This window comes from Microcaecilia unicolor, chromosome 2 (assembly GCF_901765095.1).
Source record: "Microcaecilia unicolor chromosome 2, aMicUni1.1, whole genome shotgun sequence".
In the NCBI taxonomy this organism is placed as follows: Eukaryota; Metazoa; Chordata; class Amphibia; order Gymnophiona; family Siphonopidae; genus Microcaecilia; species Microcaecilia unicolor.
Window position 1 is genome coordinate 661862769 of NC_044032.1, and position 23632 is coordinate 661886400.

Here is a 23632-nt window from a genome sequence, read left to right on the forward strand (position 1 = left end):
GAGGTAATTAAATTTGCTGATGACACAAAGTTATTCAAAGTCGTTAAATCGCGACAGGATTGTGAAAAATTACAAGAGGACCTTACGAGACTGGGAGACTGGGCGGCTAAATGGCAGATGATGTTTAATGTGAGCAAGTGCAAGGTGATGCATGTGGGAAAAAAGAACCCAAATTATAGCTACATCATGCAAGGTTCCACGTTAGGAGTTACGGACCAAGAAAGGGATCTGGGTGTCGTCATCGATAACACACTGAAACCTTCTGCTCAGTGTGCTGCTGCGGCTAAGAAAGCGAATAGAATGTTGGGTATTATTAGGAAAGGTATGGAAAACAGGTGTGAGGATGTTATAATGCCATTGTATCGCTCCATGGTGCGACCGCACCTTGAGTGTTGTGTTCAATTCTGGTCGCCGCATCTCAAGAAAGATATAGTAGAATTGGAAAAGGTGCAGCGAAGGGCGACTAAAATGATAGCGGGGATGGGACGACTTCCCTGTGAAGAAAGACTAAGGAGGCTAGGGCTATTCAGCTTGGAGAAGAGACGGCTGAGTGGAGACATGATAGAGGTATATAAAATAATGAGTGGAGTGGAACAGGTGGATGTGAAGTGTCTGTTCACGCTTTCCAAAAATACTAGGACTAGGGGGCATGCGATGAAACTACAGTGTAGTAAATTTAAAACAAATCGGAGAAAATGTTTCTTCACCCAACGTGTAATTAAACTCTGGAATTCGTTGCCGGTGAAGGCAGTTAGCTTAGCAGAGTTTAAAAAGGGGTTGGACGGTTTCCTAAAGGACAAGTCCATAAACCGCTACTAAACGGACTTGGAAAAATCCAAAATTCCAGGGATAACATGTATAGAATGTTTGTACGTTTGGGAAGCTTGCCAGGTGCCCTTGGCCTGGATTGGCCGCTGTCGTGGACAGGATGCTGGGCTCGATGGACCTTTGGTCTTTTCCCAGTATGGCATTACTTATGTACTTATGTACTATAGCCGGGGAGAGAGCCTGGGGGGGGGGGGGGGTGGCAATGCATTATCCAGGAAAAAAAATTAAATGATCCCAGGTTCCAATCTAATTCATGTTTAATGTGGGATAAAATGCCATAAATAAGTAAATAAATATAAACTTTTAATGTTGAGCACCTGATTCTCAAAGTGAACATACTCCAAACACTATAATGAAAATAAAATGATTTTTTTTCTACCTTTGTTGTCTGGTGACTGTTTTTCTGCTCATGCTGGCCCAGTATCCGATTCTGCTGCTATCTGTCCTCTTAACTCCGTTTCCAGGGCTTCCTTTCCATTTATTTCTTTCCATTTCTCCTTTCTTCTTCATTTCGGGTCCTCAGCTTCTGCCTATTTTCTTCATCCATGTGCAGTTTTTCTCCTCTCTTCATTTTCCCTCATCTCATCTCCTTCCTCACTCTTCTCTCCCCTCCATCCATGGCCAGCATTTCTTCACTCTCCCCTCCGCTCCCCTGCCCTGCATGCACCCATGCCCAGTAGTGACTCTTCTTTCCCCTGTCCTCCATCCACCCATGCCCAGCAGTGACCCTAATGTCCCCTGCCCTCCATCCACCCATGTCCAGCAGTGACCCTAATGTCCCCTGCCCTCCATCCACCCATGCCCAGCAGTGACCCTTCTTTCCCCTGTCCTCCATCCACCCATGCCCAGCAGTTACCCTCCTCTCCCCTGCCCTCCATCCACCCATGCCCAGCAGTGACCCTAATCTCCCCTGCCCTCCATCCACCCATGCCCAGTAGTGACTCTTCTTTCCCCTGTCCTCCATCCACTCATGCCCAGCAGTGACCCTCCTCTCCCCTGCCCTCCATCCACCCATGCCCAGCAGTGACCCTCCTCTCCCCTGCCCTCCATCCATCCATGTCCAGCAGTGACCCTAATCTCCCCTGCCCTCCATCCACCCATGCCCAGCAGTGACCCTTCTTTCCCCTGTCCTCCATCCACCCATGCCCAGCAGTGACCCTCCTCTCCCCTGCCCTCCATCCACCCATGCCCAGCAGTGACCCTTCTTTCCCCTGTCTTCCATCCACCCATGCCCACCAGTGACCCTCCTCTCCCCTGCCCTCCATCCACCCATGCCCAGGGACTCCCTTCTCTCCCCTGCCACCCCTCCCGCGTTGCTCACCGGCGACTTCTCCTCCCTCCCTCCCTCCGGATCCGTCCCTCACCGACCTGACTCTTCTAATTCTTCGGCGGGGCAGGCAGTCTTGCCTGCCCGCTACCAGCGCTGACTCTCCCCTGCCGGTTCGTGCTTCAAAATGGCCGCCGAGACTTCAGTAGAAGTCTCGCGAGGCTGCTTCTGGAAGCCTCGGCAGCCATTTTTAAAGCGCAAACCGGCAGGGGAGAGTCAGCGCTGGTAGCGGGCAGGCAAGACTGCCTACCCTGCCGAGGAATTAGAAGAGTCAGGTGAGGGACCGGATCGGGCGGGCGGGAGGGAGGAGAGCCGGCTCGCAGTGGGAAACAACTGGCTCGCAAGTCGGTACAAAATGTAACAACCGGCTCTTGCGAGCCGGTGCGAGCCGGCTCCAGCACACCACTGGATATATAGCTTCCTCTGCCCTCCCATCTAACAAAAGCTTGACTAAGGTGGGTACCTGAATGCTCATCCAGACATCTCCGAAAACCAAAGACCCAAGAGACAGAAAGTCTGGAGACCCCATTGAAAACAAAGAACTCAGAGGAAAAGCATAAACAAAACATTTGCCTGTCATCAGAGGTATACCTGCCCCCTCCCATCATCTATCAGACAAATGGACGCCAGGACATCTGCAGAAAGGAAAGACTTAACAGACTACAATAACCATAATGCCTTGCAAGTTATCCAGTGCAAACCAGGAAGCAGGTGCTGGGACTCTGTGATCATATCCTCCTGCAGCTTGCAAGATATAAAAGCAAAAGCTGTTTCCCCAAGAAGCAGATTCTCTCTTCCTGGGACCTGTAGCCCACCTGCCTGCTATGAGGACCTCTTCTGCAAACATGTGCTTACCTCATGCTGTTCATACTATGTAACAAGGACTTGTAAGTAACATAACTTTTGATCTAGACCTGCTACTTTACTTTACTTAAGTACAGATTATCTGTAAAGATCTCTTAAAAAACCTATCTCTCGTGTGCAATTGTATTTTAAAATAAACCTTTTCTGAAGCTAAAAATATAGTCTCTTTGTGCTCTGAGTACATGCTTTCAAATCTTGCACTACAGAATACTGCATTTCAACAGAGATATATACTTAATTTATTTAATTTATTGCAATTTTCACCTTTGGTGATTGGTGGAGAAATTAATATCCTAAAACTTATAAATACAGCGCCTGCTCTTAAATTATAAACAGTAGCGAGTGCTCTAGAGCTCTTTCCTCCAAAATAAATCATTTCTTGTAACAGATCCACTAGGAATCAACTGTTGCTGAATTTCCCCTCATTCAACACGTTAAGGCTACGAGAAAGGCAGCAAAAATAATAAAGGGGATGGGACGACTTTCCTATGAGGAAAGGCTAAAGTGGCTAGGGCTCTTCATCTTGGAGAAAAGACGGCTGAGGAGACATATGATAGAGGTCTATAAAATAATGAGTGGAGTGGAACGGGTAGACGTGAATCGCTTGTTTTCTATTTCCAAAAATACTAGGACTAGGGGGCACGCAATGAAGCTACAAAGTAGTAAATTTAAAACAAATTGGAGAAAATATTTCTTCTATCAATGTGTAATTAAACTCTGGAATTTTTTTCCAGAGAATTTAATAAAAGCAGTTAGCTTAGTGGGGTTTAAAAAAGGATTGGATAGCTTCCTAAAGAAAAGTCCATAAGCCATTATTAAAATGGGCTTGGGGAAAATCCATTGCTTATTTCTAGGATAATCAGCTTAAAATGTATTGTACTATTTAGGGATCTTGCCAGGTGCTTTTAACCTGGATTGGCCACTGTTGGAGACAGGATGCTGGGCTTGATGGGCCTTTGGTCTGTCCCAGTATGGCATTAGTTATGTTCTTATGATAGCCAGCATGGTTAAAAGGTGAAGTAAAAAAGGCTATTACAGCCAAAAGATTGTCCTTCAAAGAATGGAAAAAGGACCCAAATGAAGAAAATAAGAAGCAACATAAGTACTGGCAAGTCAGATGCAAAGGATTAATATAGGATTAAAAGAGAATAGGAAAAGAAACTTGCTGCAGAGGCTAAAACTCACAGTAACAACTTTTTCAGGTACCTCAGAAGCATAAAGCCTACACGGGAGTCCGTGGGCCTTTAGATCATGAAGAAGCAAAAGGAGCGCTCAGGGAGGACAAGGCCATAGTGGAGAAACTGATGGAATTCTTTACTTCTGTCTTTATGGAAGAAGATATAAGAGATCTGCCTATTCCAGAAATGGTTTTCAAGGGTGATGATGCTAAGGAACTGAAAGAAATCTTAGTGAACCTGGAAGATGTACTGAGCCAAACTGACAAATTAAAGAGTAGTAAATCTCCTGGACCGGATGGAATACATCCAAGGGTACTCAAAGAACTCAAGCATGAAATTGCTGATCTGTTGTTAGTAATATATAACCTGTCGTTAAAATCATCCGTAGTAACTGAGGGTTGGAGGGTGGCCAATGTGATGCCGATTTGTAAAAAGGGTTCTAGAGGTGATGAGCAATAAGCACAAATGCTCGTAGTCTAAGTAAAAAGGTTCAAGACTTGCAAGACCTGATGTTTGAAGAAAACTTGGATATTGTTCCTATTACAGAGACGTGGTTCAATGATTCCCATGAATGGCATGTGACCATACTGGGCTATAATCTTTTTAGGAATGATAGAGAGGGCTGAAGAGGTGGAGTGGCACTGTATGTGAGAGACAATGTCAGAGTGGCTGAAATACGGGGAACCTGGGGAAAGGAAGAATTTTTTTGTCAGGTTTTCAAGGCAGAAACTAGGTTTGTGAGCCCTTGGGCCACTGCTGAAGAGCGGCAGTGGTAGGCAAAACCACCCCACACCAGAGACAAGGCAGAACTCTGACTGAAACAGCTAGACTTCACCTGCACTTGACCGTCCTTCCCCAGGAGTTGAGCCCCTGGGTGCAGGCAGCCGGCAGGACTTACCAGACAGGGCAGGAACTGAATACCAACTAGGCTGAACAGAGACTGAGGGTCAGAGGGAAAGGAATATACATGGGCAACAAAGCAGGAAACTGGGCTAGGAGTCACAGACAGACAAAACTACACAAAGCAGGAAATGGACAAGCTAAAGGACAGGAACTGAAAGCTGCCAGGCAGCCACTAGCAAGAAACACAGACAGAAAAGAATCAGGACTGAAAGCTGCCAGGCAGCCACTAGCAAGAAACACAGACAGAAAAGAATCAGGACTGAAAGCTGCCAGGCAGCCACTAGCAAGAGACACAGACAAACAGAAACTAGACCAAGAAATACAAACAAGAAACAAGACTAGGAAACAAGCAATAAACCTAAGCTAAACTACACACAGACTAACTAGAATCAGACAAGGAACTATACAAGAAACCAGACTAGGCAGAAGTGCAACAAAGCACCAACAAACCAGGGACCTTAGACGATGCAAAGGTAAACACAGAAGTTTCCAGGTGATTAATAAAGCCCATCAGCTGCTGAAGCTCAGCTGCAGGAATCACAAGGCATCTACGAATGCTGTTCAGGCACAAAACAAGAAAAGCAAGTCTGGAAGTTCGGAAGATCTGGACCGGACTGGGCTGAAGTCTGGAACGGGTGACAGTCCATAGCAGCCACCGGTTCTGGCCACCAGAGCACAAACAAGGAAACATTCACATACGTGACACTTTATGGATCATTCTGGAAAGAGAAGACGGAACCTATATCCACACGGGGTTATCTACAGACCTCCAGCACAAACAGAGAAGTTAGACAAAGATCTGATAGAAGATATTCATAAGTACATAACTCTTGCCATACTGGGAAAGACCAAAGGTCCATCAAGCCCAGCATCCTGTTTCCAACAGTGGCCAATCCAGGTCACAAATACCCGGCAAGATCGCAAATATGTACAAAACATTTTATACTGCTTATCCCAGAAATAGTGAATAGTGGATTTTCCCCAAGTCCATTTAATAACTGTCTATGGACTTTTCCTTTAGGAAGCTGTCCAAACCTTTTTTAAACTCCGCTAAGCTAACCGCCTTTACCACATTCTCTGGCAACGAATTCTACGTTGAGTGATGAAAAATTTTCTCCGATTCGTTTTAAATTTACTACATTGTAGTTTCATCGCATGCCCCTTAGTCCTAGTATTTTTGGAAAGCGTGAACAGACACTTCACATCTACCCTTTCTACTCCACTCATTATTTTATAGACCTCTATCATAGCTCCCCTCGGCCGCCTTTTCTCCAAGCTGAAGAGCCCTAGCCGCTTTAGCCTTTCCTCATAGGGAAGTCGTCCCATCCCCTTTATCATTTTTGTCGCCCTTCTCCGCACCTTTTCTAATTCCACTATATCTTTTTTGAGATGCGCTAACCAGGGGCGTATCTGGACTCCGGCGGTAGGGGGGGCCAGAGCCAGAGGGAGGGGGCACATTTTAGCGCCCCCCCCGCCCCCCCCGCCGCCGCCGCCGCCGCCGCCGAGCCCCCACCGCCACCAATAACTTAGTCTCTCCACCCCCCTCCCGCCGCCAACCCTCCCCCGCTGCCGTTCTTACTTTTGCTGGCGGGGGACCCCAACCCCCGCCAGCCGAGGTCTGCTTCCACCTGCCGCTGCCTTCAAAACTTCTTCTTCAGCCGGCGGGGGACCCCAAACCCCCGCCAGCCGCCCCGCGCTGTTTAAAATTCATCTTCGGCCTCCGTGGCCGTGCTGCTGGGATAGGCGGCGCTGTTGAAATCCACTTCGGAGTCTGACGTCGTTGTACGTTGTACGTGCTGCGACGTCAGACTCCGAAGTGGATTTCAACAGCGCCGCCTATCCCAGCAGCACGGCCACGGAGGCCGAAGATGAATTTTAAACAGCGCGGGGCGGCTGGCGGGGGTTTGGGGTCCCCCGCCGGCTGAAGAAGAAGTTTTGAAGGCAGCGGCAGGTGGAAGCAGACCTCGGCTGGCGGGGGTTGGGGTCCCCCGCCAGCAAAAGTAAGAACGGCAGCGGGGGAGGGTTGATGGCGGTAGGGGGGTCCAGGGCAAAATCTGCGGGGGCCCAGGCCCCTGAGGCCCCACGCAGATACGCCCCTGGCGCTAACCACAATTGAACACAATATTTGAGGTGCGGTCGCACCATGGAGCGATACAAAGGCATTATAACATCCTCATTTTTGTTTTCTATTCCTTTCCTAATAATAGCTAACATTCTATTTGCTTTCTTAGCCGCAGCAGCACACTGAGCAGAAGGTTTCAACGTATCATCAACGACGACACCTAGATCCCTTTCTTGGTCTGTGACTCCTAACGTGGAATCTTGCATGACATAGCTATAATTCGGGTTCCTCTTTCCCACATGCATCACTTTGCACTTGCTCACATTAAATGTCATCTGCCATCAAAAGATTGGTATGAAAGAGGAGGTGCTACTGTTGGGACATTTCAATTTGTCTGACGTGGATTGGAACGTCTCGTCTGCAGAGTCGGAAAGAAGTAGGGAGATTGTGGATGCCTGCCAAAGTGCTTTGCTCAGACAAATGGTGACAGAACCCACGAGGGAAGGGTTGATGCTGGATCTAGTGCTCACGAATAGAGGGAGTGTTTCCAATATCTGGGTGGGTGCCCACCTATGTAATAGTGATCATCACACCATATGGTTTGATATAAGGGCAAAGGCGAAAAGTGCAAATGCACAAGTACTGGATTTCAGACGTACTGATTTTGATAAAATGGGGGAATACCTGAAGAAGGAGCTGTTGGCATGGGAAGGCGTAGGAGATGTGGAATATCAGTGGTCAAAGCTAAAGGCTGCTATAAATATGGCAACTGATCTTTATGCAAGGAAAGTAAACAAGAGAAGCAGGAAGCCTATATGGTTCTTCAAACAAGTCGCTGAAAAAAATAAGAGCAACAGAGGCTGTGTTCAAGAAATGCAACAAGATTATTGGATTAAACTCAAAGAAGCCAAGAGGGAAATATAGCTAGTGAAAGCGTAAGAAAAAATAGCTAAAGATGTAAAGAGAGGTGACAAGACATTTTCAGATATATTGGAGAAAGGAGAAGAGATAGGAATGGAATTGCGATACTGAAAGATAATGGGAATGGCTATCGGAGAATGATGAAGATAAAGCAAACATGCTAAACAATTATTTCTCTTCGGTGTTCATGGAGGAAAATCCTGGAGAAGGACCATGGTCAGCTGCCGAGGGAACATCTGGGAATGGAGTGGATACTGGGCCGTTTACGGAAGAAAGAGTTTGTAAACAACTTGAGAACCTGAAGGTGGACAAAGCTATGGAGCCGGATGGGATACATTCCAGGATACTGAAGGAGCTCAGAGAGGTCCAGGCGGGACCACTTAAAGATTTATGTAATAGCTCTTTAGGGATGGAAGAGGTTCCACAGGATTGAAGATGATCGGATGTTGTCCCTCTTCACAAAAGTGGAGACAGGGAAGAAGTGGGAAACTACAGACCGGTAAGTCTCACTTCGGTGGTAGGAAAAGTAATGGTGTCACTGCTGAAAGAAAAGATAGTTAACTTTCTAGAAGCCAGTGGGTTACAGGACCCAAGGCAACATGGCTTTACCAAAGGAAAGTCCTGCCAAACAAATCTTATTGACTTCTTTGACTGGGTGACCAAGAAATGGTTGAAGGATATGCGCTAGATGTAATCTACTTGGATTTCAGCAAAGCCTTTGGTACGGTCTCCCACAGAAGATTCGTGAATAAGTTGAAAGGGTTGAACTTAGGACCAAAAGTGGTGAACTGGATTGGAAACTGGTTGACTGACAGGTGGCAGAGGGTGGTGGTAAATGGAATCCACTCGGAGGAAAGGAAGTGGAGTTCCTCAGGCAAATGAGTGGATACTATTTTAAAGAATAAAATTACAGAACACATAGACAAACATGGTTTAATGGGACAGTCAGCATGGGTTCAGCTGAGGGAAGTCTTGCCTCACCAATCTGCTTCATTTCTTTGAAGGTATCAATAAACATGTGGATAAAGGTGAGCCAGTTGATGTCATATATCTAGATTTTCAGAAAGCTTTTGATAAAGTTCCTTCTGAGAAAATTAGAGTCATAGGATAGGAAGCAAGGTTCTGGTGTAGATTAGGAATTGGTTATTTGACAGAAAACAGAGGGTAGGGTTAAATGGTGATTTCTCTCAATGGAGGAGGCTGTAGTGTCGTAGGGATCTGTATTGGGAATGGTGCTATTTAATATATTTATGATATAGAAATCAGAACGAGTGAGGTGATTAAATTTGCAGATGATACAAAACTATTCATCTGCTCGCCATAACAGAAATATGGCTCTGCCCTGATGACTCTGCTTCAGTCGCAGCCCTCTGCCATGGCGGTTATCTTTTTTCACATACTCTTCGCCCTGCTGGTCGAGGGGGCGGTGTTGGACTACTTCTCTCTCCCTCCTCCAGATTTCAACCCCTTCTTCCACCTCAATCTCACTGTTTTTCCTCCTTTGAAGTCCACTCTATCCGCCTTTTCTCTCCTCTGCCTCTTCGAATAGCGGTCATTTATCGTCCCCCTGATAAGTCCCTTTCATCCTTTCTTAGTGACTTTGATGCCTGGCTTGCCTTCTTCCATGATCCTTCCTCCCCCTCTCTCATCCTTGGTGACTTTAATATTCCTGCTAATGATCCTTCCAACTCTTATATTTCCAAGTTACTCACTTTAACATCCTCCTTTAATCTCCAACTATGCTCCACCTCCCCCACTCATCAAAATGGTCACTGTCTTGATCTCATCTTCTCCTCCAACTGTTCACCCTCTAGTTTCCTTGCCTCTGATCTTCCCCTCTCTGATCACCATCTTATAACTTTCACACTTAAATCTCCTCCCTCCCAGTCCCATCCTATCTTATCTAATTTATCTAGGAATCTTCACGATATTGACCCTTCATCTCTATCCTCCCATGTTTCAAACCTCCTCTCTACTGTGGCACCAACCACGTCTGTCAACGAGGCTGTTTCTTCTTACAACATTACTCTATCCTCTGCCTTAGACACTCTTGCACCTTTGATGACCCGCCCTATAAGGCATACAAAACCCCAGCCTTGGCTGACTTCTAATATCCGCTACCTAAGTTCCTGTACCCGCTCTGCCGAACGCCTCTGGCAGAAATCTCGGGCCCTTGCTGATTTCTTACACTTTAAGTTCATGCTGACCTCCTTCCAATCTGCTCTTTTACGCGCCAAACAGGATTATTATATCCAACTGACCAACTCTCTTGGCTCTAACCCTCGACTTCTCTTCACCACATTGAACTCTCTCCTCAAGGTGCCCCCTCCCCCAACTCCCCCTTCATTATCTCCTCAGACCCTTGCTGAATTCTTTCACGACAAGGTTCAAAAGATAAACCTTGCATTCTCTACCTCGCCACCTCTCCCTCCACTAGTCCATTCCCCTCTCTCTCCTTCCCCTCATTCCCTTTCCTCCTTTCCTGAAGTTACTATTGAGGAAACTACACTTCTCCTTTCTTCCTCAAAATGTACCACCTGTTCCTCTGATCCCATTCCCACCCACCTTCTTAATGCCATCTCTCCTGCTCTTATTCCTTTTATGTGTCACATTCTCAACCTCTCACTTTCCACTGCGACTGTCCCTGCTGCCTTTAAACATGCTGTGGTCACACCTCTCCTTAAGAATCCTTCACTAGACCCTACTTGTCCCTCTAATTACCGACCCATCTCCCTCCTTCCCTTTCTCTCCAAATTACTTGAGCGTGCTGTTCACCGCCGCTGCCTTGATTTTCTGTCCTCACATGCTATTCTTGACCCACTACAATCTGGTTTTCGCCCTCTCCACTCAACCGAAACTGCGCTTACCAAAGTCTCCAATGACCTATTACTGGCTAAATCCAGAGGTCTCTATTCCATCCTCATTCTTCTTGATCTTTCCGCTGCTTTTGACCCTGTTGATCACAGCATACTCCTCGATACCCTGTCCTCACTTGGATTCCAGGGCTCTGTCCTTTCCTGGTTCTCTTCCTACCTCTCCCTCCGCACCTTCAGTGTTCACTCTGGTGGTGGATCCTCTTCTACTTCTATCCCTCTGCCTGTCGGCGTACCTCAGGGTTCTGTTCTTGGTCCCCTCCTCTTTTCTATCTACACTTCTTCCCTTGGTTCATTAATCTCATCCCATGGCTTTTCCTACCATCTCTATGCTGATGACTCCCAAATCTACCTTTCTACCCCTGAAATCTCACCTTGCATCCAAACCAAAGTTTCAGCGTGCTTGTCTGACATTGCTGTCTGGATGTCTCAACGCCACCTGAAATTAAACATGACCAAAACCGAGCTTCTCATTTTTCCCCCCAAACCCACCTCCCCACTCCCCCCGTTTTCTATTTCTGTTGATGGCTCTCTCATTCTCCCTGTCTCCTCAGCTCGAAACCTTGGGGTCATCTTTGACTCTTCTCTCTCCTTCTCTGATCATATCCAGGAGATCACCAAGACCTGTCGTTTCTTTCTTTACAACATCTGTAAAATCCGCCCCTTTCTTTCCGAGCACTCTACCAAAACCTTCATCCACACCCTTGTCACCTCTCGTTTAGACTACTGCAATCTGCTTCTTGCTGGCCTCCCACTTAGTCACCTCTCCCCTCTCCAATCGGTTCAAAACTCTGCTGCCCGTCTCATCTTCCGCCAGGGTCGCTTTACTCATACTACCCCTCTCCTCAAGTCGCTTCACTGGCTCCCTATCCGTTTTCATATCCTGTTCAAACTTCTTCTGCTAACCTATAAATGTACTCACTCTGCTGCTCCCCAGTATCTCTCCACACTCGTCCTTCCCTACACCCCTTCCCGTGCACTCCGCTCCATGGATAAATCCTTCTTATCTGTTCTCTTCTCCACTACTGCCAACTCCAGACTTCGCGCCTTCTGTCTCGCTGCACCCTACGCCTGGAATAAACTTCCTGAGCCCCTACGTCTTGCCCCATCCTTGGCCACCTTTAAATCTAGACTGAAAGCCCACCTCTTTAACATTGCTTTTGACTCGTAACCACTTGTAACCACTCGCCTCCACCTACCCTCCTCTCCTCCTTCCTGTACACATTAATTGATTTGATTTGCTTACTTTATTTTTTGTCTATTAGATTGTAAGCTCTTTGAGCAGGGACTGTCATTCTTCTATGTTTGTGCAGCGCTGCGTACGCCTTGTAGCACTATAGAAATGCTAAATAGTAGTAGTAGTAGTAGTTAAAACACGTGCGGACTGTGAAATATTGCTGGAAAACCTTAAGAAAATTGGAAGGCTGAGATACGGTGACCAGAACTGAATGCAATATGCAAGGAGCACCATGGAGCGAAACAAAGGCATTATAGTATTTTTGGTCTTATTTACCATCCCTTTCCTAATAATTCCTAGCATCCTTTTTGCTTTTTTGGCTGTTGCTGCACGCTGAGCACAAGATTTCAGCGTGTTATCTACAATGACACCCAGATCTTTTTCCTGAGTGCTCACCCCCCAAAGTGGACCCTAGCATCAGGTAACTGTGATTCAGATTATTCTTTCCAATGTGCATCACCTTGCATTTGTCCACATTAAATTTCATCTTCCATTTGGATGCCCGGTCTTCCAGTTTCCTAAGGTCTTCCTGTAATATTTCAGTCTGCACGTGTTTTAACAACCTTGAATATTTTTCTGTTATCTGTAAATTTGATCACCTCACTCGTTCCAATTTCCATATCATTTATAAATATGTTAAATAGCACTGGTCCCAGTACAGATCCCTGCGGCACTCCACTCTCCTCCGTTGAGAAATTACCATTTAACCCTACCCTCTGTTTTCTGTCCAATAACCAATTCCTAATCCACACCTGAACCTTGCCTCCTATCCCATGACTCTTTAATTTTCTCAGGAGTATCTCTTGAGGAACTTTAGCAAAAGCTTTCTGAAAATCTAGATATACTCAGATCGGTTGGTTGTAGTGTATCAGTACACACCCACCGTAAAATACTTACCTGTGGAAAGTTGGGGTGTGTGTGAATTCGCTGAAACCTGTAAAGGAAAATTAAGATTTAGAACAAAGAATCAGGTTCCTAGTGGACAGAATTGGAATTACGTTAAGGCAAAAGTAGTGTGGAAGCGTATTTTCAAAGCAGTTAGACTTATAAAGTTATGTGGAGGGGCATTTTCGAGAGGGACGCCCACATTTTGATTTGGACGTCCTCGCAAAACGTCCCGATCCAGGGGTGGGGAAACCCATATTTTCAAAATAAGATGGATGCCCATCTTTCGTTTCCATAACACGGTCAGGGACGTCCAAATCCTGAAATTTGGTCATTCTGAGAGATGTTTGGACCTAGACATGGACGTTTCTGATTTTCTGCAATTTTCAAAACCAAGGACCCCCATCTCAGAAACAACCAAATGCAAGCCCTTTGGTCATGGGAGGAGCCAGCATTTCTAGTGCACTGGTCCCCCTAATATGCCAGGACACCAACCGGGCACCCTAGGGGGCACTGCAGTGGACTTCATAAATTGCTCCCAGGAACATAGCTCCCTTACCTTGTGTGCTGAGCCCCACAAAACCCACTACCCACAACTGTACACCACTACCCTAGATTGTAAGCTCTTTGAGCAGGGACTGTCTTTCTTCTATGTTTGTGCAGCACTGCGTATGCCTTGTAGCGCTATAGAAATGCTAAATAGTAGTAGTAGTAAGGGGGCACCTATATATGGGTATAGTGGGTTTGTGGTGGGTTTTGGAAAGCTCGCTGTTCCCTCCACAAATGTAACAGGTAGGGAGGGTATGGGCCTGGGTCCGCCTTTCAGAAGTGCACTGCAGTACCCACTAAAACTGCTCCTGGGACCTGCATGTGCTGTCACAGACCTGAGTATGACATCTGAGGCTGGCACAACATATTTGAAAAGATGTTTTTTGAGGGTGGGAGGGAGTTAGTGACCACTGGGGGAGTAACAGGAGGTCATCCCCAATTCTCTCCGGTGGTCATCTGGTCATTTCAGGCACCTTTTTGTGCCTTAGTCGTAAGAAAAACAGGTCCGGGTGGAAACATCCAAATGTTCGTCAGGGACGTCCTTGTTTTTTTCGATTATGGGTCAAGGACGTCCAAGTGTTAGGCACGCCCAAGTCCCGCCTTCGCTACACCTCCGACATACCCCCTTGAACTTTGGCCATCCTTGTGATGGAGTGCAGTTGGAGATGTCCTAAATCGGGTTTCCACTATACCGATTTGGACATCTCTGGGAGAAGGATGCCCATCTTCCTATTTATGTCACAAGATAGACGTCCTTCTCTATTGAAAATGAGCCCAATAGTAGCCTATGCAACTTTGTAAGTCTAAGGGCCCAAATGCTCAGAAGCAAATGCAGGTGCTTGAGTCCAGATTAATGCCCGCATTTGCCAACACATAAAGTTCAGAAGGCCCTTACCGGGGCAAAAAGGAGCTTACCAGCGATCAGCGCTAATCACACGCTAATGTAGGCAACAGAGGTCATATTGCATTCCCTCTGATGCTCAGAAAACAGCACCGTGAATTAGGGTGCCCATACCATGCAAAACCCTATGCCAGCTTGGGGTCGGTATTAGGTTTGTGAAGCTGCTTGGCCAACCTGGAAACTCTGCTGGATTGGGTGAAACTTGGAGGGGCGGATGAGATCCGCTGCTCTCTGCCCTCTGCTTCCCATCCAGGCGTGCTCGGCTGTCTGAGGGCAGTCAAATACGTGATGGTTGCTCCCCTTTCTCCTCTGCTGCCAAAGCTGCAAAAACAGTAGAACTTTTATTTTTGTAGGTAGGCGTTGGTAACACTGCACTGCCTCGACCCCCCTCCCCCCCCCGTTAGAAACCAGCACCTCTTCCTCCTCCTTCCCTCTTCCCGTCTCGCTGTTCTTGAATACGCGCTGAAGAGCTGTGCTTAACCCAAAAGTCTTGAGCACCTGCGGCTGGCACCATTCTTCCCCTTACTTCCTAATGCTCGAAGCTAATAGTGTGCATATCATTTGCATACTGCTAGCATTGAGTATTAGGAAGTAATTTCTCAGTGCTGTTGTGGTGGTATTTTCCAGAGCTTTTTCGTACAGCGCCAGAGTTTTGAGCATCTGCACCTAAGTGCTTTGAAAATGAGCCCCTTATGTACTTCTGTGATTCTCCTGTGGTCATGGAAAGCTGCTGACTTCAGTTACTGATACCCTTATGATCAAAAGCAAATGCCGGTGGTAGAGGCTGTTAGCGCCATACTAGTGCCGGCGTTTGCTAGCCTCGCATGATCAGAGCCCTCGAGCACGTGAAACAACGCACTCGAGGGCTCGTAGCGCAAGTAACATGCGAATGCATGCTAAACAGGGCTTTAGGTATTCCTCCCCAATGATCAGCGGCCAGTGCACCAAAATTTGGGTCACTGGCTGCGGCAAACCCTAAGCCAGCTCCGAGCTGGCATTAGGGTTTGCCGAACATTGGGGAGGAATGGTGAGCCCTGTCCAGCATGCAGTTGCATGCTGGCAGGCCCCCGTTCCCCCCCAAAGCAAACGCCAACAGGGAGCTGGAGGTCCGGTGGACCTCCGATCCCCCCGACTATCCCACCCCCCCCAGGTTCAGGGAGGGCTGGAGATCCGGTGGGTCTCCAGCCCCTCAAACCCCCAGAAAATGTCCATTGGCCACCGGCCAAACCCTCTCCCACCCAGTGAGCGACGGGGGGGGGGGGGGGGGGGGCTGGAGGTCCTGGGATGCGCTGGGCGGGGCTACAGACCATATCCTTATATGGTCTGTAGCCCCGCCCAGCACATCCCAGAATGCACTGGATGGAGCTGGGCGCCGCCATTTTGTGGCAGCGTCACCCATGGAAGAGGAGGGAAGCAGGCTACCTCCCTCCTCCAACCAAGGTAGGGGGGCTGGGGGGGTATCTTTTACTACCACTGCTGGACCACCAGGGAATTTGGTAGTCAACGCTGGAGGGAGGAGTTGGGGTGGGCCGGAGGTCCGCTGGATCTCCAGCCCCCCCCTCTCACCCAGCGAGATCCATGCTCAGCACAATTCGCCTGCACTTCTATCTGATGATGAGAGATAATTGCGCTGCTTAAATTTGCATGCATTATCTCTGATCCTCCACGCGGTAAAGCCCTGCGGTGTTCCAGTGGTATTTTTAGAGCGCTGTTTGGAACAGCGCGGGGCTTTGATCATCTGCCTGTGAGTTCCAGTAGCCAAGGTACCGAGGGAACCAAGCAACAACTAAGTTTTGTGCAAACATTTGGGATTTTTGTGTGTTAGTACAGAAGTTAAATGGAAATTGTGGTAACTTTAATTGCAAAGTTGAACATCATGTTGCCTTTGTAATTAATTGCAAAGTATTTAACAGCTTGCACCATTTTCTTTAATACCATCAAAACTTTAACAATTGGTACTAACTTAAAGAAAATATTCAACTGTTTCCATTTATTACTACTTAATAAAATATCTAAAAGTTTTTCTAGTCAAATCCCTTGGTTGTGAGGAGAATTTTTAAAGAGCTTTCACTTTGGCTGATTCTTTTCAGTTTTCTGGATGTCTTGATAAAATGAATAAACCAGCCACTATTTTTCCTGCTTGGGCTGTCTGTAGGTTAACCTTGGTGTGCAGTGAGCAGAGATCTTCCTCGGGGAAGGTTCGGATTTACATGCATAATTTGGGATTTCTTATTGCAAGAATTTTCAAGACCGCTTTTGCCCATGCTAAAAAGCGGGTGCACACAGCCTGCTGTATTTTTTTGTGGGTTCTGTTTGAAAGATTACGTGCGTACTTTCACGTTGAAAACAGGTGTATTTTAATCACGTGTTAGCTTTGGGGAGAGCTGAGACTCCAGATAAAGGAAGAGCGGAGGGAGGGGAGGATTAAGAGGGTGGGGTGGAAGGGGAAGCGCAGGTGGGGAATTAGAGGCGGGCAGTTAGGAGCGAGACAGAGACAGAGACGAGACAGAGACACGCAGGGCAAGAAGAAAGCAGAGACAGAGACAGAGACACGCAGGGCAAGAAGAAAGCAGAGACAGAAGGATATTTGTACCCACGAACTGGAAGAGGAAGATGAAGCACTAGAAATTGTGGGAGCTTCAGCATTTTTCTGAGAAGAAAAGATCTGCCTTAACTTCAAATTGTTTAAAGAGACAAGGACATTTCCTTCCAACTCACAGACAGAGAAAGTGAAAAAAAATAAGAGAGAGCAGAACGGAGAGCCAGGAAACAAGGTAAGACACTGGCAGTTACTGGAGAATGAGCTCAGATATTAGTATTTTTGAAAGAAAATGTCCCAGAGTGGCAGGGCTTCTTTCCCTACAAGTCCTCATCCCCTTTATGTTGCTGTGTAGTTCATAAATAAATCTTCCAGTGATTACCTAAGCTATACCGGTCCGATCTATCCTGGTGATATTCAGACCCTCCTGGGACTCTGGGTTGCACTAGTGATTTTCAGACCCCCCCCCCCTGAACTGTGCTGCTGATATTCAGACCCTCCTGGGACTCTCTGAGTTGCACTAGTGATAGTCTGACACTCCTGATCTATGCCGGTGATATTCAGACCTCCCTGATTTCTTTGTGTTGTCAGTGAAGTTGAGGAGTGTGGTAGCCGTGTTAGTCCACTCTTAAGGTTATCAATAGAAATCAAACAAAATAAAACATGGAAAAGAAAATAAGATGATACCTTTTTTTATTGGACATAACTTAATACATTTCTTGATTAGCTTTCGAAGTTGAAACCCTTCTGGTGATCTAAGTGCTGGAGTTTGTATTATCATTTCAGTATTTAAAAACTACTTTTAAATACCACACTTTACAACAAAATACAGTCATATTCCCTGAATCTGTGTTCAGTCTAAGGGTAATGAAGTGGCTTTGCCTAAGGTTATGCCTTGTTTCAGTGCTGCTTGATGAAATGATTATTATTATTTTTTGCATATGGTGATTTTTCTGGGGATCTAGAAACATCAGGTGGATTCTTCTGGATTCTGTAAGTCAGGTGCTTATTGTACTGATGTAGAAATGACAGATTCCTGTGACAAGCAATCCAAATTACAGACATCGCAAAGCCTTTGCGTTGAAGAGAATATGGACATTGAATCTTAGCCAAGATCAGTGAATCATGAGAATATGGCTGTGTCAGGCAGCTAAGGTCTGATATGTCCAAAACTTGAACATAACCCACAGCTTATCTCATTATACACTGAATGTCACACCTTTAAGGTTTTAGATATGCAGGATATTATGTGGTCACACTTTCAAGGAAGTTCAGAAGGAATGGATCCTAAGGAGCTTAGCCGAGATTGGGTGGCAGAGCCAGAGCCAGAGGCGGGGATGGTGCTGGGCAGACTTATATGGTCTGTGCCCTGAAAAGGACAGGTACAAATCAAGGTAAGGTATACACAAAAAGTAGCACATATGAGTTATCTTGTTGGGCAGACTGGATGGACCATGCAGGTCTTTTTCTGCCGTCATTTACTATGTTACTATGAAAGCAGTATGGATCAAAGGGTCTGTAGTCTCATTTTCAATTAATCATTCCACATTTCAATATATTAATGGCTTTGCATATTGTTACATCCCTTATTACTATTAATTTGTTTATTTTTTACAGGGGGGGACTATCTTTTTTGTATCCCAAAAATCTTGTGCATGTCAATAACCTGTGTCACAATGTTACAAAAACTAGAGGTAGAAGTAATTATCTTAACATTTTATTTATTTATTTGTAGCATTTTTATCCCACATTTTCCCACCTATTTGCAGGCTGAATGTGGCTTACATTGTTCCATAATGGCGATCACCAATTCCAGAATGAGAAATACATAGTTATACTGCAGGTGACAGAATGGATTAGGCAATCAAGTAAAGAGAATTCATTTTTGTAAGAAGAAATAAAAGGTATTGGGTTAAATTCAATCATGATAAATTAGCTTAAACAGTTCTGGTATGAATTTTGTTCTCTGGTGCCTTATTGAATAGGTTGGTTTTTAGTAATTTTCAAAAAGTACTGAACATGAGTTCCTGCTTCAGGAAACAGAAGAACATATTCTCAGATAAGTGGTATGAAAGAATGTGATCTTACTCGTTCATATTGTGTGTCTTATAGGTCCCCTCTTTTTGTTACATTTGTACCCCGTGCTTTCCCACTCATGGCAGGCTCAATGCAGCTTTGTTTAGCATCTCATATGAGACTTGGTCCTGCTTCCCATGTGCTCACTAATCCTTCCTATCCACACCCCTAGCAGGTCTGTGAGTCAGGGGTGTGTTTCTCTGTGTTGCATGTGGTGATTCAGTAATTGCATAAAATGTTTTGTACTTTTTTTTTGGGATCTTGCCAGGTATTTCTGACCTGGATTGGCCTCTGCTGGAAACGGGATGCTGGGCTTGATGGACCTTTGGGCTGTTTTTTTTTTTTGTTTTGTTTTGTTACATTTGTACCCCGCGCTTTCCCACTCATGGCAGGCTCTATGCGGCAGGCAATGGAGGGTTAAGTGACTTGCGCAGAGTCACAAGGAGCTACCTGTGCCGGGAATCGAACTCAGTTCCTCAGGACCAAAGTCCACCACCCTAACCACTAGGCCACTCCTCCACTGTCCCAGTATGGCAGCACTTATGTACTTGTGTGTGTGTGTGGTGACTGGCTAATATCACTGATTGGTGGGGGAAGGGCATGCCTAACTTTTTATAGCTGTTGTAATTGCTGGTGCATGAATGTGATGAGATCACACGTATTCTGTGAGTTTTGCATGTAGCTGGGAGCTCTTTCTGTCCTGTTCCCTTACAGAATACTGCCTGCGGTACTAATGCACATACGTGTTTCTCAGCGTTTACATGCACAGGTGTCACACCATTTTAGCAGAGAATTACAGAAGAGTATTTTGACTTGTTATTGGATGGCAGCAGGCTATAAATTTAAAGAATGAGGGGGATAATGGCATTTACCTGGACAAATGAGCTATGACAAAATGGTTAAAAGTGTTTGGTGATAGCTTTTTCACTTATTTCTTTCATTTGGCTGTGGCTGCTCCTTATTGCTTCCTGGAAGCTGCCCTTCCAGGCAGTCACCTACTCTGCCTAATAGTTGTCAGCCCTGAGGACCTCTTTTCTTCTCACAGGGCAAGTAACTCTTACCTCTGCCCTCTCTTCCCCACCAGCTGCTGACTCACTGCACCAGACACCCATGTGCACATCCACTCCCTGAAAATCTTACCCCTCTTTCTTCTGATCCCAGCCTCATTGGCGTTTTAGCCATTCAGTTCATCAATTAAATTTACAAAGTCTTTTCTGTATGTTTTTCATAAATATATTGTATGATCTATTGAGCGGGGATTTTCTTTTACAAGTACTGTATTTGCATAGTTCTAAGTACAGAAATGATAAGCAACCCCCCCCCCCCCCAATTCCTTATGGTGAGTAATGACAAATCCAAACCCAGGTAACAGAAGTAGCATAGTCTGGATCTGAGAAGTCACTCTAAATGCTTGCTTTCATGGTCTTGTCCTCAATGTTTTTTTACATTCTGCAATAACTAGTAGCAAACTAAGTTCTCTTTAATGAGAATTGACAGAGGTCATAACATTTTAAAAAGAATTAGAAAGAATCCCAGTAACATTATCCAGACTCTTGCATTCAAGCCACCTTTCCTCTGCCTACACAGCATCTGCTCGCCCCACTGTCTGGCTTCTCTTTTCTACATCTTTACTTTCATCTCATCTCCCCTCCTTTCATCTTCCTGCACCCTCTCCATCCCTCCTTGTCCAGCTTCTTCCCTCTGTTTTCATCCTCTTATTTACATACTGGGACAGACTGTGAAGGTCCATCAACCCCAGCATCCTATTTCCAACAGTGGCCAATCTCGGTCACAAGCACCTGGCAAGATCCCAAAACAGTACAATACATTTTATGCTGCTTATAAGCAGTGGATTTTCCCCAAGTCCATTTTAATAATGTATTATGAACTTTTCCTTTAGGAAACCATCCAAACCTTTTTTTAAACCCCACTAAGCTAACCACTTTTACTACATTCTCTGGCAACGAATTCCAACGTTTAATTACATGTTGAGTGAAGAAATATTTTCTCCAATTTATTTTAAATTTACTACTACTTAGCTTCATTGCGTGCCCCCTAGTCCTAGTATTTTTGCAAAGAGTAAACAAGTGATTCACGTCTACCCGTTCTACTCCACTCATTATTTTAAAGACATCTATCATATCTCCCCTCAGCTCTCTTCTCCAAGCTGAAGAGCCCTTTCTGCTTTAGCCATTCCTCATAGTGAAGTTCTCCCATCCCCTTTATCATTTTCGTAAACCTTCTCTGTACCTTTTCTAATTCCACTATATCTTTTTTTTGAGATGCAGTGACAGAATTGAACACAATATTCGAGGTGTGGTCGCACCATGGAGTGATAAAAAGACATAATGTCCTCATTTTTGTTTTCCATTCCTTTCCTAATACCTAACATTCTATTTGCTTTTTTAGCGGCCGCCACACACTGAGCAGAGGCAGGGCCGGTCTTAGCAATTGTAGGGCCCTGTGCAGACTAGTTCAGGGAGGCCCCACGCCCACCCCCACCCGACCACCCCCGTCAACATAAGCCATAATTTATCAGAGTTTAAAAGTAGGTTTAGAGCTATCAGAACCCCATCTCACCCCGTACCATGATGTGCATCCACCATGTTTCAGTACAGAGCGGCACACAGCGGAAGTGATTTTCATATCCCATCAGCTGCCGATCCCAGAGCCTCCACTGCTGCATACCGCCCTTGCAGAAGCAGGATGTGACATCAAAAGGGGGCGGGACGTAGCAGCAAAAAGGCTCTGGGCTCGGCTGCCGCTGCCTAATTCTCTCTATTAAAATGTGGATGCACATTAAGGTACGGAGCAGGGAGGTGTTCCAAGACTGAGGAAAGATGTGCCAAAGTTGCGGGGTCCCTAAAAGCACAGGGCCCTGTGCGACTACCCCTGCCTAAGACCAGTCCTGAGCAGAGGGTTTCAATGTATCAACGAAGATGCCTAGATCCATTTACTTGCCGGTGACTCCTAATGTGGAAACTTACATTGCATTACATAACTATAATTTGGGTTCTTCTTTCCCATATGCATCACTTTCCACTTGCTCACATTAAACATCATCTGATATTTAGATGCCCAGTTTCGTAAGGTCCTCTTGTAATTTTTCACAATCCTCTTGCGATTTAACAACTTTGAATAACTTTGTGTCGTCAGCAAACTTAATTACCTCACTAGTTACTCCCATCTCTAGGTCATTTATAAATATGTTGAAAAGCAGCGGACCCAGCACAGATCCCTGGGGAACCCCACTAATTACCCTTCTCCATTGAGAATAATGACCATTTAATCCTACTCTCTGTTTTCTATCTTTTAACCAGTTTTTAATCCACAATAGGACACTAACTCCTATCCCATGACTCTCCAGTTTCCTCTGGAGTCTTTCATGAGGTACTTTAACAAACGCTTTTTGAAAATCCAGATACACAATATCGACCGGCTCACCTTTATCCACATATTTGTTCACTCCTTCAAAGAAATGTAGTAGATTGGTGAGGCAAGATTTCCCTTCACTAAATCCATGTTGACTTTGTCTCATTATTCCATGCATTTGAATATGCTCTATAACTTTATTCTTTATAATAGTCTCTACCGTTTTGCCCAGCACTGACGTCAGGCTCTCCAGTCTATAATTTCCCGAATCACCCTGGAACCTTTTTCCTTTCCTGAGTTCTCCTTTCCCATATCTTTCCTTATGTACTCATCTCCCTTCCCACCTTTTTTCTCATCCTTCTCCTCTCCTCCCTTCCCTTGCCTAACTATGCTTTCCCTTGCCTGCCTTTCCTATCCATCCTTTCTCTTATCCCCCTTCCACTCCCCTTCTCTTCCCTCCTCCTCCTGTCCCCTTCCCTTTCTTTCCTGCTCTGTTCTGTCCCATTCTTTCTTTCTTCCCACATTTTGGTTTTTTTCTTCATTTCCTCTTTCCTTCTTCCTATTTACTCTCTGCAGTCTCTTCCCTTCCCTCTTCTCTGCCCCTGCATTTTTTAAATTTGAGGACAGCACCATTAATAATAGAGCAGTCAGTGCTGTTACTACCTGTTTGTCCAAGGTATATTATTACCCACAGTGAGCTCAAGTTCCTTCCCAGGCAGACTGCAGCTCCTGGAATGAAGGCAGCCAACACCCACCATGAATTCCTGCATATTCAAAGATTTCTGCCTCTGCCCTTTTCTTGCAGTGGTGGGACAAGGCTTTGATTCTTGCTTTTCATTCCTCCTATGTGGCACTAAGTCCTCTTACTTCCCCTCCTTCCAGCTCAAGTTCTATATAATGAGATTGTTGTGGCATCACAATCAGAATTGCCAACTCATAGATTTGATTTTTACAGAGACTAGTTTTAATATTAGAAATTTGTGCATAATATAAAATATTATTTCAAACCACTAAATCCATGTTGGCTTTGTCTGATTAATCCATGCTTGTGTATAAGCTCTGTAATATTGTTCTTTATAATAGTCTCTACCATTTTGCCTGGCACCGAGATCAGGGT

At 45.6% G+C, this 23632-nt stretch overlaps 1 protein-coding gene across 1 annotated transcript in view; it reads left to right on the top strand.

Annotated features, from left to right (window-relative positions):
- The first annotated feature begins 16997 nt into the window (after positions 1-16997).
- UGT8 (UDP glycosyltransferase 8) overlaps positions 16998-23632 on the top strand; it is a 95640-nt gene continuing 89005 nt past the window's right edge. The window contains exon 1 of the mRNA XM_030192724.1: positions 16998-17302. The gene's annotated coding sequence lies outside the window, so the exon portion shown is untranslated. The remainder of the gene's footprint in view (positions 17303-23632) is intronic.